This window comes from Gorilla gorilla, chromosome 4 (genome assembly GCF_029281585.2).
Source record: "Gorilla gorilla gorilla isolate KB3781 chromosome 4, NHGRI_mGorGor1-v2.1_pri, whole genome shotgun sequence".
Classification (NCBI taxonomy): Eukaryota; Metazoa; Chordata; class Mammalia; order Primates; family Hominidae; genus Gorilla; species Gorilla gorilla.
Genome location: NC_073228.2, coordinates 159,949,803 through 159,963,956, shown reverse-complemented (window position 1 = coordinate 159,963,956; position 14,154 = coordinate 159,949,803). Strand labels below are relative to the sequence as shown.

General features: G+C 38.1%; 1 protein-coding gene across 2 annotated transcripts in view; it reads right to left on the bottom strand.

The window, feature by feature from the left end:
* The window catches only part of SGCD (sarcoglycan delta), a 1,041,370-nt gene that overhangs the window by 637,511 nt on the left and 389,705 nt on the right, over positions 1-14,154 (bottom strand). For both annotated transcript variants that reach the window (XM_055387285.2, XM_055387286.2), the window contains exon 2: positions 5,815-5,978. The gene's annotated coding sequence lies outside the window, so the exon portion shown is untranslated. The remainder of the gene's footprint in view (positions 1-5,814; positions 5,979-14,154) is intronic.

The window sequence follows — 14,154 nt, the reverse complement described above, 5'->3', positions numbered from 1 at the left end:
CATCATGTTTAATGTGGGAACATGGACGGAGCTGGAGACTATCATCCTAAGCAAACCAACACAGGAACAGAAAACCAAATACCTCACGTTCTCACTTATAAGTGGAAGCTAAATTGTGAGAACTCATGAACACAAAGAAGGGAACAACAGACACTGGGGTGTACTTAAGGGTGGAGAGTTGAGGGAGGGAGAGGAGCAGAAAAAAATAACTATAGGGTACTAGGCTTAATACCTGGGTGATGAAATAATCTGTACAGCAAACCCCTGTGACGCTAGTTTACCTACATAACAAAGCTTCGCACGTACCCTTGAACCTAAAATAAAAGTTCAAAAGAAAAAGATGGGGTCATAGGCACTTATGCCAAATGAGTAGTAACATGATGGTTAAGCCAGGCCTTGGAGTCAGACGGACTGACACTTGAATTCAGCTTCTGTGACCAAGCAGTATGATTTGGAGCAAATTCCTTAACTTTTCTCAGTATCAGTTTCTACATCTGTACATTAGGAATAATGATACCTATCCCAGAGAGTTGTTTCAAGGATCAAATGAGTTTATGCATTTAAAGAAAAGCACTTTGAACAAAGTACGTAATTAATGGCAGTTCCTAACAAAATTTTAATGCATTTTAAAATTGAAATATAATTTACATGCAGTGAAATGCTTAATATGTGTATCATTTAATCAGCTTTGATAATGCATATCAAGACACAGAACATTTCCATCATCCTAGAAATTTCCCTCATGAACATTTCCCAGGCAACACCTCACCAGAAGCAAGCACTGAGCCGATTTCTGTCATCATAGATTAGTTCTAACTATTCTCTAATTTCATATACATAAAATTATACAAGTTATTTTTGGTGTTAGACTTCTTTCACCTACACCATACTATTTTTGAGATTTGTCCATGTTATTATGTGTGACAGTCTTTTTATTGTTGAATAGTATTCTACTATATTAGTCAATTTTCACATTGCTATAAAGAACTACCTGAGACTGGGTAATTTATAAAGAAAAGAGGTTTAATCAACTTACAGTTCTGGAAACTTACAATCATGGCAGAAGGCAAAGGGGAAAGAAAGCATGTCTTACATGCTGGCAGAAGAGAGAGAGAGGGAGAGGGGAACTGCCAAACACTTTTAAACCATCAGAGCTCATGAGAACTCACTCACTACCAGAACAGCATGGGGGAACCACCTCCATGATACAATCACCTTCCTCCAGGTCCCTACCTTGACACGTGGGAATTTTACAATTAGAGACGAGATTTGGGTGGGGACCCAGAGCCAAACCATATCATCTACTTTATGAATATGTAAGAGTTTATCCATTTTTTTTGGTTAGACATCTGAGTTGTTTTCAGGATTGAATTATTATAATTAAAGTTATAAAGAAAATGTGTGCACAAATGTTTTCAATCCTGTCTGATAAATACCTAGGAATGGAATTTCTAGGTCTTAAAGCAGATACTTGGACAACTTTATAGGAAACTGCCAAATTGGTTTTCAAAGTGATTGGAACATTACACAATTCTACCAGTAATGTATGAGAACTGTGGTTACTTCACATCCTTTTAACTTTTGGTGCTCTCATTCATTTTATTTTTAGCCATTCTGATAAGCGTGTAGAAGTATCTCATTGTGGTGCAATGCAAATTAAGCACCACTGCTTGTCTTTGTTGGCTATTTTATCTAGTTTTATGAAGTGAATGTTCATATATATGTTAAATATATGTATTACAACTATTTTCTCCTAGTCTGTGGTCCATCTCTTTATTTTCTTGGTGGTATTTTTTGATGAGTAGATGCTTTTAATTTTCATGAAGTTTAAAGTATTTATTTCTTCTTATGGTTTGTGCATTTGTGTCCTTTCTAAGAAATCTTTTCCTCCTGAAGTTACAAAGGTATTCTAGCTTTTGTTCCAGGAGATCTCTGGTGGTTTTTTTTTGTTTGTTTTTTTTGCATTTATGTTTCAGTCTGTGCTCTGACTCAAACTGATTTTTTGTGTATGGTATAAGGTAGAAATTAAGCTTCTTTAGTTTTTACATAAATATCCGGCTGTTTTGTACTATTTGTTGAAGCAATTTTTCCTGTTTCTTTTGAATTAATGTGGTGCTCTTGTTAAAAGTCAGTTGACTATATATATCTGTGTACCTATTTCAGAACTCTATTGTTTTATTATTTATTTTTATTTTTATAGGGACAGAGTCTCACTATGTCACCCAGTCTGCAGTGCAGTGGCACAGTCATATCTCACTGTAACCTCAAATTCTTGGACGCAAGCAATCTCTTCACCTTAGCCTCCTGAGTATCTAGGACTATAGGTACATGCTACGATGCCTGGCTAGTTTCTTTTCTTTTCTTTTCTATTTTATTTTATTTTATTTTAGAAACAGGTCTTGCTATGTTGCCCAGGCTGGTCTTGAACTCCTGACCTCGTGCAATCTTCTCCTCTTGGCCTCTCAAATCACTAAGATTACAGGCATGAGCCTCGATGTCTGGATTACTCTATTGTATGGACTCATTTATATATAATGACAGCTATTTTAAGTTTAGTTTTTAAATTAATTTTATATCTATTTTTTCCATTTTGTAGATTTCAAATGCAGTAATTAAAACCTCAGTAACTTTGCTTATGATTTTTTGAAAAAGTTTTTTCCCTTTTGATGTCATATGCATATATATTTGTGTATGTATTCACTATATACACATACAAATATATACATACACACACACTAAGGCATATGGGTCATTAATATTCTTAGATTCTCCTAGTTTTTAGACACCAAATTTTTATAAGCTCCCTTATTTTTCAGAGATCAGGTTGAGCAGTGGTTTTTAAATTTTAGCAAAGCATATGAATTATCTGGATGGCTTATTAAACAAAAACAGATTTCTGGACCTTACTCCAAGAAGTTTGACTTAGTAAAGTCAAATAGTAAGCCTGGGAAACGGTCGAAGAATTTGCATGCCTAACAAGCTCAGATGATGCTGATGCTGCTGACTTACAAAACATACTTTAAACAGCATAGGCTTAGAAGAATTAGATGGCCTTTCTAATGTTCATACAGGAGCTTTATTGGAACTTTGATTTGCCTTTTCTAAAGACTAGTTCCATAGCCACTAATTAATAGTGTCTGCACTTGAAAAGACATCTGAAAAATCTGTTCCATGCACCAGAGCACAGGAGCCAGGAAGCATTAGGCAGGTTGATAGTAACAACACTGCCTCATTTCCTTCTTCTTTCCTGGAAACTGGGTTTTGGTCTGTGAACAGACACAGGCACATCTTTATACATACTACAGCTGAACAGAGCCCTGTGATGAACATGCACAGCAGAACAGGCATTCTTTGCCCTGCATCCTCTGTCAACAATCAGAGGGAGCTTTATTTTCCCCTTAATGGTCGATTGGTCTCTAAACCAGAAAATTTTTTTTAGCCAAGTCCTTTAAAACTTTTCTAAATTTATGTTGTAAGTAGCTGGCATCTAAGTGAATATTCTTGACAGAGCAGACATTCTGAATTAAAGTTCGATACTCTCAAAGCCAAAAAACCTCAGTAATCAAAATCCCAACCCAAACCCCTAAGCTTCTCTAGGTTTTTGAGGACAAGCAGATAACTTTCTAGTTTTCCTTTCCAATAGATCAAGAATATGTGGAAAGGCCGGGCATGGTGGCTCACGCCTGTAATCCCAGTACTTTGGGAGGCTGAGGCGGTAGGATCACTTGAGTTCAGGAGTTCGAGACCAGCGTGGACAATATGGCAAAACCCCATTTCTCCTAAAAAATACAAACATATTAGCCAGGCGTGGTGGCAGGCGCCTGCAATCCCAGCTACTTAGGAGGCTGAGGCAGAAGAATCACTTGTACCTGGGAGGTGGAGGTTGCAGTGAGCCGAGATTGTGCCATTGTACTCCAGCCTGGGCAACAAAGTGAGACTCCATCTCCAAAATAATAATAATAATAATAATAATAATAATAATAATAATAATAAAAGAATGAGTGGGAAGAAGTAACTGTACCACAACTATACATCAATTTTGTAGACTGTTTATACTTGTACAAGGACTCAATAAAGGTACACTGTGTTGTATTTTTCTTTTATGAATGGTTAATTACCTATTTGGTCCTTGAAACCATGTTAATGAAAAATGAATTCCTACTAAGTATTTATACTGAAACTTCCTTAAAGATGTCAAAAAGAGAAAAATAATTAATCTACTTCATAAAAAAAAAAAGACAAAGTTATTCCGACTAGAGAAGGAGGAGTGTGTATTTGAAATGCTCCCTCTTACATGTTGGCCCATCTCTCAGCAGCTTTCTAGCGGTTCTACAGGCAATGTGAACATCACAGCTCAATCATTTATTCACTGGCATTTGGGAATACTAGATAGAAAGTGCTTCATCCTCAAAGGAAGGCCCATTCATGACTAGCTAAGAGCATACACCACACTTACTCTAGCAGTGAGAAATTCAGAAATAAAATGACAGCAGGCCTGTGACTGTAACTAATGTGATATTCAACAGCTCCACACTTCTACCTTGCACGTGCATGACATATGACTTACGGTGCCAGGAGAAGAGAGCCAATGCCACATCTCACCTACATTGTTCTCCCAGTTCCCAGAAACCTTTGGGTTATGAAGGATTATTTTTCTTTCTTTTTGGAAGGAGATTAAAAGGGCATCAAATGAGTTACCAATGGAATTTTCAGAGACATCCTACAACTTCTCTTGAACATGCCATGTGGTTCTAAGCTGTAAAATCATCTTTTCCCCAGTGCTTTTAACCAGCAGTGAATGCAATCCTACTACTCTCTACAGTGAGCACAGAGACTTAAATTCTACTAAGTGTGGGAATGAGCCTGGCCCCTGACCCTTTCTTGCTACACAGTCTTAGAAAATCTTTTTACTTGTCTCCCCTTTGGTTTCCCAGAACAGAAATCCCTATTCCAGATGGTTGTTATGAGTTGTGCTTATAGTATTTTTATTCAAAGCTCATAGCACAATGCCTGACTCACAATACAGACTACACAAATGGTGGTTCTAAGCATTCTCTCTCTCCCCTCCCTCCATCTGTCCCTCCCTCCCCAACACTCTCTCTATATATATATACATATATATGCATATACACATGTGCGCACACATACACACACACAGAGATACCATTCAATAAATTATATATATTTATATGTACATGTTTTTGTATGTGTATAAGGATGTATTTATATGCATGCAAATGCATACTTTGTTGATTAGTGTCTAATTATCATTACTGTGATAATTATCACTTGAACTAGAAAAAATAATCGAGACCTTTTGACTTCAACTTAGAGTCTGTTCCAAAATAAATACAAAGACAGCTCCCCTAAAGACCTTAAGGAATAACAAAATTTTGTCAAAGTCTCCTGTGGACACTGTAAATATGAATAAACAGTGTATTACACAGCACCACTTCTTTACTCATCTCTTTACCTGAAGTCTTTTATCACATAAGTATCTACCCCCATTTCTCTTTTCTTTCTAGCTGAGACACCTGCACAAACCTCTCTGCATGCTTTGTCTTTGCCCTCTGACCACCTCTTTATTATATAGACAATGCAGGCTTCCTTCAGTTTCCACCATTGTATCTTTACCTGTGGTAACACATCCCATAAGTGATGGGATCTTTTCAAGATAGAAAAGATCTTTCCTTTAAGAGACAAAGTAAAGAGAAGAAGGTCAGGGAAAGGGGGAGGAGAAAGGCTGCAAATATGGATAAATATCTTTAAATGTTCACATTTGTCTTAGAAAATAATAAAGTCAGAAACTCATACCTTAGCAGTCCTAAACTTTTTGAATCCTGGACATAAATTTCAGGGCAACATTGGGATTAAGAAAATCCCCTCAGGCCACCACAAAAGGGACAGTTGTCTCAGCCTTCACACAGGTTCCAGTATAACCTTCTCCAAATCCCTGAGGATGCAGGTTTCTTCCAAGTCTACAAAATCAACAGAGAAAGACAATGTCCATAAAGAAAAACAAAAACAAGACAGAGTGATATTAAATTAAAGGCCATTTGGTTTGGAGAGACTAAACAAAAGATACTTTAGATTCTGTTTGTCATAAAATTGCAGAATCCCTGAATGGATTCAGTCTTGACTGAATTAAAGAATCATACCCAAAAAAAATTTCATAGTATATCAAGGCTGGAAGGTATTTTAGGACTTAACAAATCAAATTTGCTCATTTAACTTACGGGGAAACTGAGGATGGGAGAGCAAAAGTGATTTTCCATGATAATTCATTGTCTGTGGCATAGTTCAATCCGTGTGTCAAGCAAATCTTTAGTATACAAAAACAATGTGTTTAACACTGGTCTATCATCAAAGCAAGACAAGGAGACCGTGCATCACTCCACCTTGAAATACCTCCCTCTCTTGACTTCTAAGGTACCAATCTTACTGCTACCACTGGCCACTCCATCTTGGCTACCTCTGTTGCATCTTTTCAACCTCCCAATTTCTAACACAAGGAGATCTTAGGGCTCAGTCCTGAGCCTCTTCTCTATACACACTTTCTCACCAGGTACATCTTCCAGGTCCACAGCTTGAGATACCATTTATACTCTGACAACTCTGAGATTTGTCTCCAGGCCCAGATATTTCCCTGAACTCTAAACTCAATCAACTGACTCTTCAGCAACTCTACTTGGGCATGTCAGATATAAGATGACCCAACTGAGGTCATGACTTAGTCACCAGCACCACCAGCTTCCACCTGGAAAATACTAAAGCCCTCCTTCTTCTAAGTTTATGCCTTCTCAGTCAATGGCAATTTTATTCACCCAGTTGGTCAGGCCTAAACCCTCCAAGTAAACCTTGATGCCTGTCTTGCCTATATACCTCACATTGTCCATTTCATCAGCACATTCTGGTGGCACTATCTTCAGAATAAATCCAGCAGCTGACCTTTTTTTTTTTTTTAGGTCTTTTACTACCATGCTGGTGCAAGACATCATTAAAGATCTACAAGGTTGCACAGCAGGCTCTCTCAGACTAGGGCTGGTACTCTCCACCAGACCCATGTAAGAGAATGACACTCCCCTGCTCAAAACCTTCCACCTCACTCAGACTCAAAGTTAAAGTTGTTACAATGGCCATAAAGATCCTGCTTGATGTTTGATGCATCTCTCTTACCACCGTCCTCATCTTCCACTCTTTTCCCCCTCATTTATTCCTCTCTAGCCATGCTGCTCGTCTAACACACCTCTAATTCTATTAGGAGCCTTTGAACTCATCATTCCCTCTACCTGGGAAACTTTTCTCCTCACTGTTTCACGTCTTTGCTCAAATGTTACCTTTCCAGTGAGGACCCTTGTAAAATTACCCTGCTTAAAACTGTAAACTCATACCACATATCTCATCCCTCTTTCTCTAGATTTAAAAGTCTTTTTGATGTATTACATGTCCACCTGTTTATTATCTGTCATCCCCCAATAAAATGTAAACTCCATGCATGCAAGAAATTCTATCTCTGGTATTCTGCTGTGTCTCCAGCACTTCACTTCACTGATAGCCTTGCACAAAACTGGAGCTCGATAAATATTTTTTGAATGAATGAATAAGCAGACAGTAAGGTTAAGTAAACCTCAAGGCCACTCAGCTGATAAGTGGCTGAGCCTGGTTTGAACCAAAAGCATTCCATCTCCAGTATTTTTGACAACTATGGAATACTGACTAGATGAATGTCTTCTAGTGTTGGGCTTAGGAAAAGGATTGGTATAGTCTGGAGTGTGATGCAAAAGATGAATGTTAGTTGTATTTGGGAAGCTAGCAAACAAAAGCCCCAAAACTATTTCTAGGAGATACTCTAAAGAGTATGTGTGGCATGTATTGGGATGACTCTGCTTACAGGCTAATACTGAAATCTCGTTGTTACTTTCATCATGTCGTTTTCAGATTTTCTGCCTTTGCTTCCATGCCATTATTTCTTGTCATTCCCTCAACTCTCAGTCCCTGCTTTACTATAAAAAGTATGAAGTAAAGGAATCCAGGGTTAGACAACAAAAAAGGGAAGAGATGCATTTAGGGAAAAGGTATTGGGCAGCCATCAAAGGACTTTAGATCTAAACCTAATTTGGTCACCAATTTGTCATTTGCCTTTAGGGTTGTCCCTTCCTCTCCCTGGGGTACCCCTCATTTTTATTTTGTTACCCCTCATTGCGGTAACATAAATACCTTTGAAGATCTTCAGCTCCCAAAAATGATCATTTTCTTTTTTTAACTAATAAAAGCCTCCCTTATCCTCAGTAGTCTAAAAATGGTAAGGAAATATGGTGCAATGTTTAAGAACTAGGCTTTGGGGTTTACTACTGCGGTTCACGTTCCGGTTCCACCACTGTGGAACCCTGGCCAAGATAATCAACTTCTCTAAGTATCATATTTCTTTTCTATAAAAGAGAGATGACGAAAATACCTATCCCTCTAGGATGTTTATGCAAAAGAAACGAAGTCATAGGTAAATCATTCATTACTGTGCATAATGTTAGTGCTCAATAAACTTTTACTGTTCTTTATTTTTAAAGTTTTTACTGCTGCAGGCTTATATTCTGGATGACATTTCATAAATGTATCTACCTTCATCTTAGTTCCCACTGGATTCTGAATCGTTCCATCTTTTATCATATGACATTGCTTTTGTAGCCCTTAATGACTTTGGGCAACTTTGTCTGGACCATCTCCAGGATCAGTTGTATGCAGTTACCCCAGCTGCCCCCACATTCCTGGGCAGATGGCGGAACATTGTAACACGAGAAAGTCATGTTTTCTGATTCATTTATTGTCTGCTTTCTCGTACCCAGCAATTTGAGGATGATTTTGGCCTCGGTTCTGGAATGTCAAGTCACAGTCTACAATTATTCCTGCATTCTGAAGCCAAGAGACACAACATTGGAAGCAAACAATGCTGTAATTCAGCACAATGATAGACGGAGTTATTAAAGAAATTGTGCTGACTGCTTTGAGAATTCTAGTCTCAAGTCTATCCAAATGCATCTCTCTTTCTTCTTTTCTTAACTGATATTAAGAAACTGTCTATGGTCAGGTAGTAATGACATAAAAATATGTCACCTACCTTTCAGGTTTAGTGACATCCCTACCTAATAAATAGTTACAATGCTTCAGAGAAAAGGTACTTACAATCCATTCTAAGTCATCCAAGGATGTGATCCAAAGCACATTTACAAAGCAAATGTTTATGAAGTATATAATCTTTGCCATGCACTTTGTTAAAGACTGGGGATATGGTAGAAGATAATAGTGACTTTATTCCTACCTTCATTAAGCCTTTGTTCCAGCAGTTTTTCTTTATCTTTTGTAATTTCCTAACTTTGCCCAGATATGAGTAGACATGACAAATTCCTACAAATTTGTTGATTATCTCAAGTAGTGATATAGCGTGTGCTGACATAAATATCTCAATTTCTGCTTGGAAGAGAGAGACAATTCTGTAATTCTTGGTTTTCTTGGGAACAACACTCATTTCCTTACTTTGCTCCTCACCTCCCACCATACACACCTCTTTCTGCTTTATTTCCCTCCTTCAACAAAGAAACAAAAAAGTATTCACCAAATTCCACTATCCATTAACAAGATGTCACATGGCACAGTAAAGGACACTAGGTCCAGAGGGCACAGCTTCAGAAATTAGCTTTTTCGAAATCCTTGGAAATAATAAAGGGATTAATGCTATTATATGGTAAAATAAAATGAGAAAGTATATACTAGGAATAATGTGAAACAAAATAATGTCATGAAAGAACAACATATGTCTTAAATCACCAGTGTCTGCATGGGAGAGTGCTAATCATAGAGGTAGGTTGCATCTCTGCCTGTCAGGCGGCCTTGAACACTTCAGGGAATCTGTCATTTTTCAAAAGGTATCAATTAGTGGTTGCTCTGATGGCAGAGTGTGAACCACACCTCTCTAATGGTTAGGTTGTGTTAAAAATGATTCCTGTGAGCATAAAGCACACACAGACACGGGTTTCACAGATACCCTGGCACCAAGACAGACTCCCAAGAGAGGTGGGCATCCCGAGAAGGCAAAACCAGGGAGAGTGGGAGCAGCAGAAGGTATTAGCAACTCTAAGTGGGTCTTAAGATTTTTGAGCGGAAGTGTGCTGGGGGAAAGGATGAACTATGGATCCAAATGTATCTAATGATGAATTTAAATTTAAAACTTAACATAATGATCTCCAGTTCCATCCATGTTGCTGCAAATGACAGGATCTCATTCTTTATTTTATGGCTGAATAGTACTTCATTGTGTATGTGTACCACATTTTCTTTATCAATTCATCTGCTGATGGACACTTGGGTTGCTTCCAAAACTTGGCCATTGTGAACAGTTCTGCAACAAATGTGGGAGTGCAGATACGTCTTTGATATACTTATTTCCTTTCTTTTGGGTATATGCCTTTGATATGATTTGGCTGCACCCCCACCCAAATCTCATCTTGAATTATAGCTCCCATAGTTCCCACCTGTCATGGGAGGGAGCCTGTGGGAGGTAATTGAATCATGGGGCCGGGTCTTTCCCGTGCTGTTCTTGTGATACTGAATAAGTTTCATGAGATCTGAGGGTTTTATAAGGGGGAGTTTCCCTGCAGAAATTCTCTTTTCCCTGCTGCCATGTAAGTTGTGACTTTCGCCTTCTGCCGTGATTGTGAGGCTTCCCCAGCCAGGTGGAACTGTGAGTACATTAAACCTCTTTCCTTTATAACTTAACAAAAAAAAAAAAAAAAAAAAAAAAAAAAAAAAAAAAAAAAAAAAAAAACTATGCCAACAGATTTGGGTCCTACTGGGAATTAAAGAAGCATTGCTGTGATGATTTACCTCTTAAGAAGTGTGATCGTGGAGATACCATATAGGTATACACACCTACACACAGCATTCCTGTTGCCAACAATGGTTCCCAATATGTGTATTACTCTATTTGCATAGAAGGAAATTGAGTTTGGAGACATTAAGTAATCTGATTGAAATCACATAACTAGGAAGTGACAAGTCGGGATTCAAACTCAGAACTGACCCTGGAGCATATTGACATTCAGCAAACATGCTGAAAATCATTGCTTCTTTCCTAGGTTTTATTGCTGATTAAACCTAGTTCTGACACTCAGAAATGACACAACTTAAAATCCAAAGGAATATCTCAGTCTCCTAATAGTCTAACTGAAAACTGGCCCAGCTCAGTCTCTGCTGAGAATAGTAAAGGCACACAAATAGAAGAAGGTACATTTCCTCAGAAGGCCTAGAGGTGGTCCCACTACATACTGGAATGAGCTACATGGATTGTATACCCAGCACCAAGTCACCACAAGTGGTCAGCCTCAGTTGCAAAATATTGATTATATTTTCTAGCAGATGATAATACTCAAAGTAGGGGCTATAAAACATAAAATACTTTGGGCATCTACGTGTCCAACTGTAACTAGAATCACCAGTTTTGGCTGGCTAAATATTAAATACCTTCCCTTCTGTTTATTTCTAGTCTAGACAACAAACAAACCGCTGAGGAATAGCAAACTAAAATCTGTACTGCTAGATTTTGAAGATTATAGAAAACATCCAGTGACTTTTAGATATCTAATCTCTTGCCAGTGCATTAGCATTATTTTCCTTCCTGGTTAGCCTTTTAAATTGAATGGTGAAATCAAAGGAACCTTGGAAAAAATGTCACTGAATGTTAAAATGAAGCTTTAGGAAATTTCCCGGCACCTGGGCTAATTGCTGATTTATAGGCTTCTTGGCTAGTTAATGAAATATGTGTCTCTCATAAACTTTTAAACATGGGTTGGACATTGCTGGTGTGCAAGTAGTAAAAGTAGATGTGCTTTTAGAATTGAATGTACACAGAATAGATGCCCGCCCTGACTCTACTCTGTGTGCATCCACCCAGCACCTCTTCAAGTCTGACATTTTCTAATTTAGCTGTCTAGAAATACAGGTCCCCCCTTTGCCTTAAGAAATTGGTCTTTGTTACCAGGAAAGTGGTCCCCATTCCTAGCCAAACAGTAAGAGTATGTATGATTTCCCTAAATACATCCACTCTTTCTAGGATTCACACATTCAGACACCACACCCCATAAGCTTCCATGCATGCCAGTGCACCAACACATCATGTACATACCAACAAAATTCTTAGGGCAGCATGCTATCCCACACAGCCTCAAATCTAGACAGTGGGCCCTCTGTGCTGTCTCGAAACCAGGCAATGGCTGACTTCACTACACTCTCCTTACTTGCTAGTGTGAAGGAAGAATTGGACCACATACTTAGACAGATGGGTGATTAAATTACCAAGGGCTATTTTTGCTAGCTTTCCATATATCTCTAGATACCCAACACAATTTTTTAAAACGATCAGCATAACTGATATCAGCGAAAATAGATCAGCATCACCTCATCCCCAGAAGAGCAGTCTTGGATCTCCTGTTCTTAGTGACACATGAAGTCAGATCCACAATATTACACCACTGTGAACACACAAAAAAGGATGCTCAGCAAAAACCTGTCATTCTAGGAGACTATCAACAAGGATATTATTTTGTTTTGATATCATAAAATGCAAAGATAATACTGGCTAAAAGCATTAGATCCCTGCCTAGGTTTGATTCCTGGCTCAGCCACCCCCAAGTTGTGTCCTTGGGCATGTTATTTAACCTCTCAGTGCTTCTTCTGCATCACAGACACCATGGTGATATCTATCTCAAAGAGTTCTTTGTGATAATCAATTTTAAGGCACTTAGAACAGCATCTAGAAAGGACCTAAGTATGCAATTGTTTGCTGCCAATATTCACTGTAAAATGATTTTCGGGATTTAATTTTTGCTTTAGTAAAATCCTTCCAAAATAATGTCAGCTGACCAGTTACCGAAAGGAGGAAAACAGGAAAAAACACAAATATAAGACATTTCATCTAGTCAGGACATACAAACCCTTGAGAGCTGGGTTGAAGTTCAATGGGTATTAGATTTAAGTAAAACCTCCTCAAGGGACCTTGAATTAATACAATGGTGCCATGCTGGGTCTGAATTCTCTTACCTGTAAAATGGGCATAACACCTTAGTTGTATTTTACAAGGGTTTTAGGAGGATGAAAAAAATAGTAATATGGGCAACAATGTGTTTGTGTCTTCCCTACTAGACCAAATTATTCAGAGTATGGACTCTGTTTCATGTCCATTTCTTAGAGGCACAGAGTAAGTATGTAATACAGAGCCATTGTATAGGCATATTATCTGTATAGGAAAATGAATCAATCATTTATGAATGATACCCTCCACTGACTGATGTTTGAACAAAGCTACACAATTTCCTTGTTAACTCTATGGTGGCAAGCAGGAAAGGCGGACCTGTAGAGACTGACCTGCCACACTGATGTGTTGAGTAAACCCAAAGAGTCTGAGGCTCAGAGGAGTAGAATTACTGCCCAACCCCCAAGCCATTAACAAAGCACAGTTGACTATCATCATTATTGGCACTCAACAAGAAGAGTCTCAGAAACTATTATTTATTGAGCTTGTATGTGCCAGCACTGTTCAGCTTGTATTTTCTCATGAAATCTTTCCAATAAACCAATGAGACAATATTGTTAGGATTCCCACTTTGTAGATGGGGAATGGGAAGGCTCGGAGTGTTAAAGTAACTTGTGTAACATTATAGAGCATGGATTAGAATGCAGGAGAGTCTTGAGTCCAGGGTCTGGGCTTCCAATCACTGTGTTATGCTTTTTTCCTGCTGAGACCTGAACTCATCTTTGCCTGTGATAAAAACCGTAAACATGTTTTCCAAGTTTGTTCTTTATCTCTGTACATTGCTTATGGTATTTTGTGAGTACTCTTTTCATCTCATAAGAGCAAAGAGTTAATATTCCTAACATATAAACATTTTCTGGAGATAGAAGAGAAAAACTCTAGTAAGTGTCTAGAAAAATAGGCAAGGGGATGTCAATAGGAAATTTAAAGAAAAATAAGTGCATAGTCTGTGAGCTTGGCCACATATATAATAAGAGAAATGCAAATTAAGGATAGAAAAATTAGAGCATCACCAAGAATAATAACTGCAAATGATCAAAACACTGCAGATATATTTAAATCTATGAGATCATAAT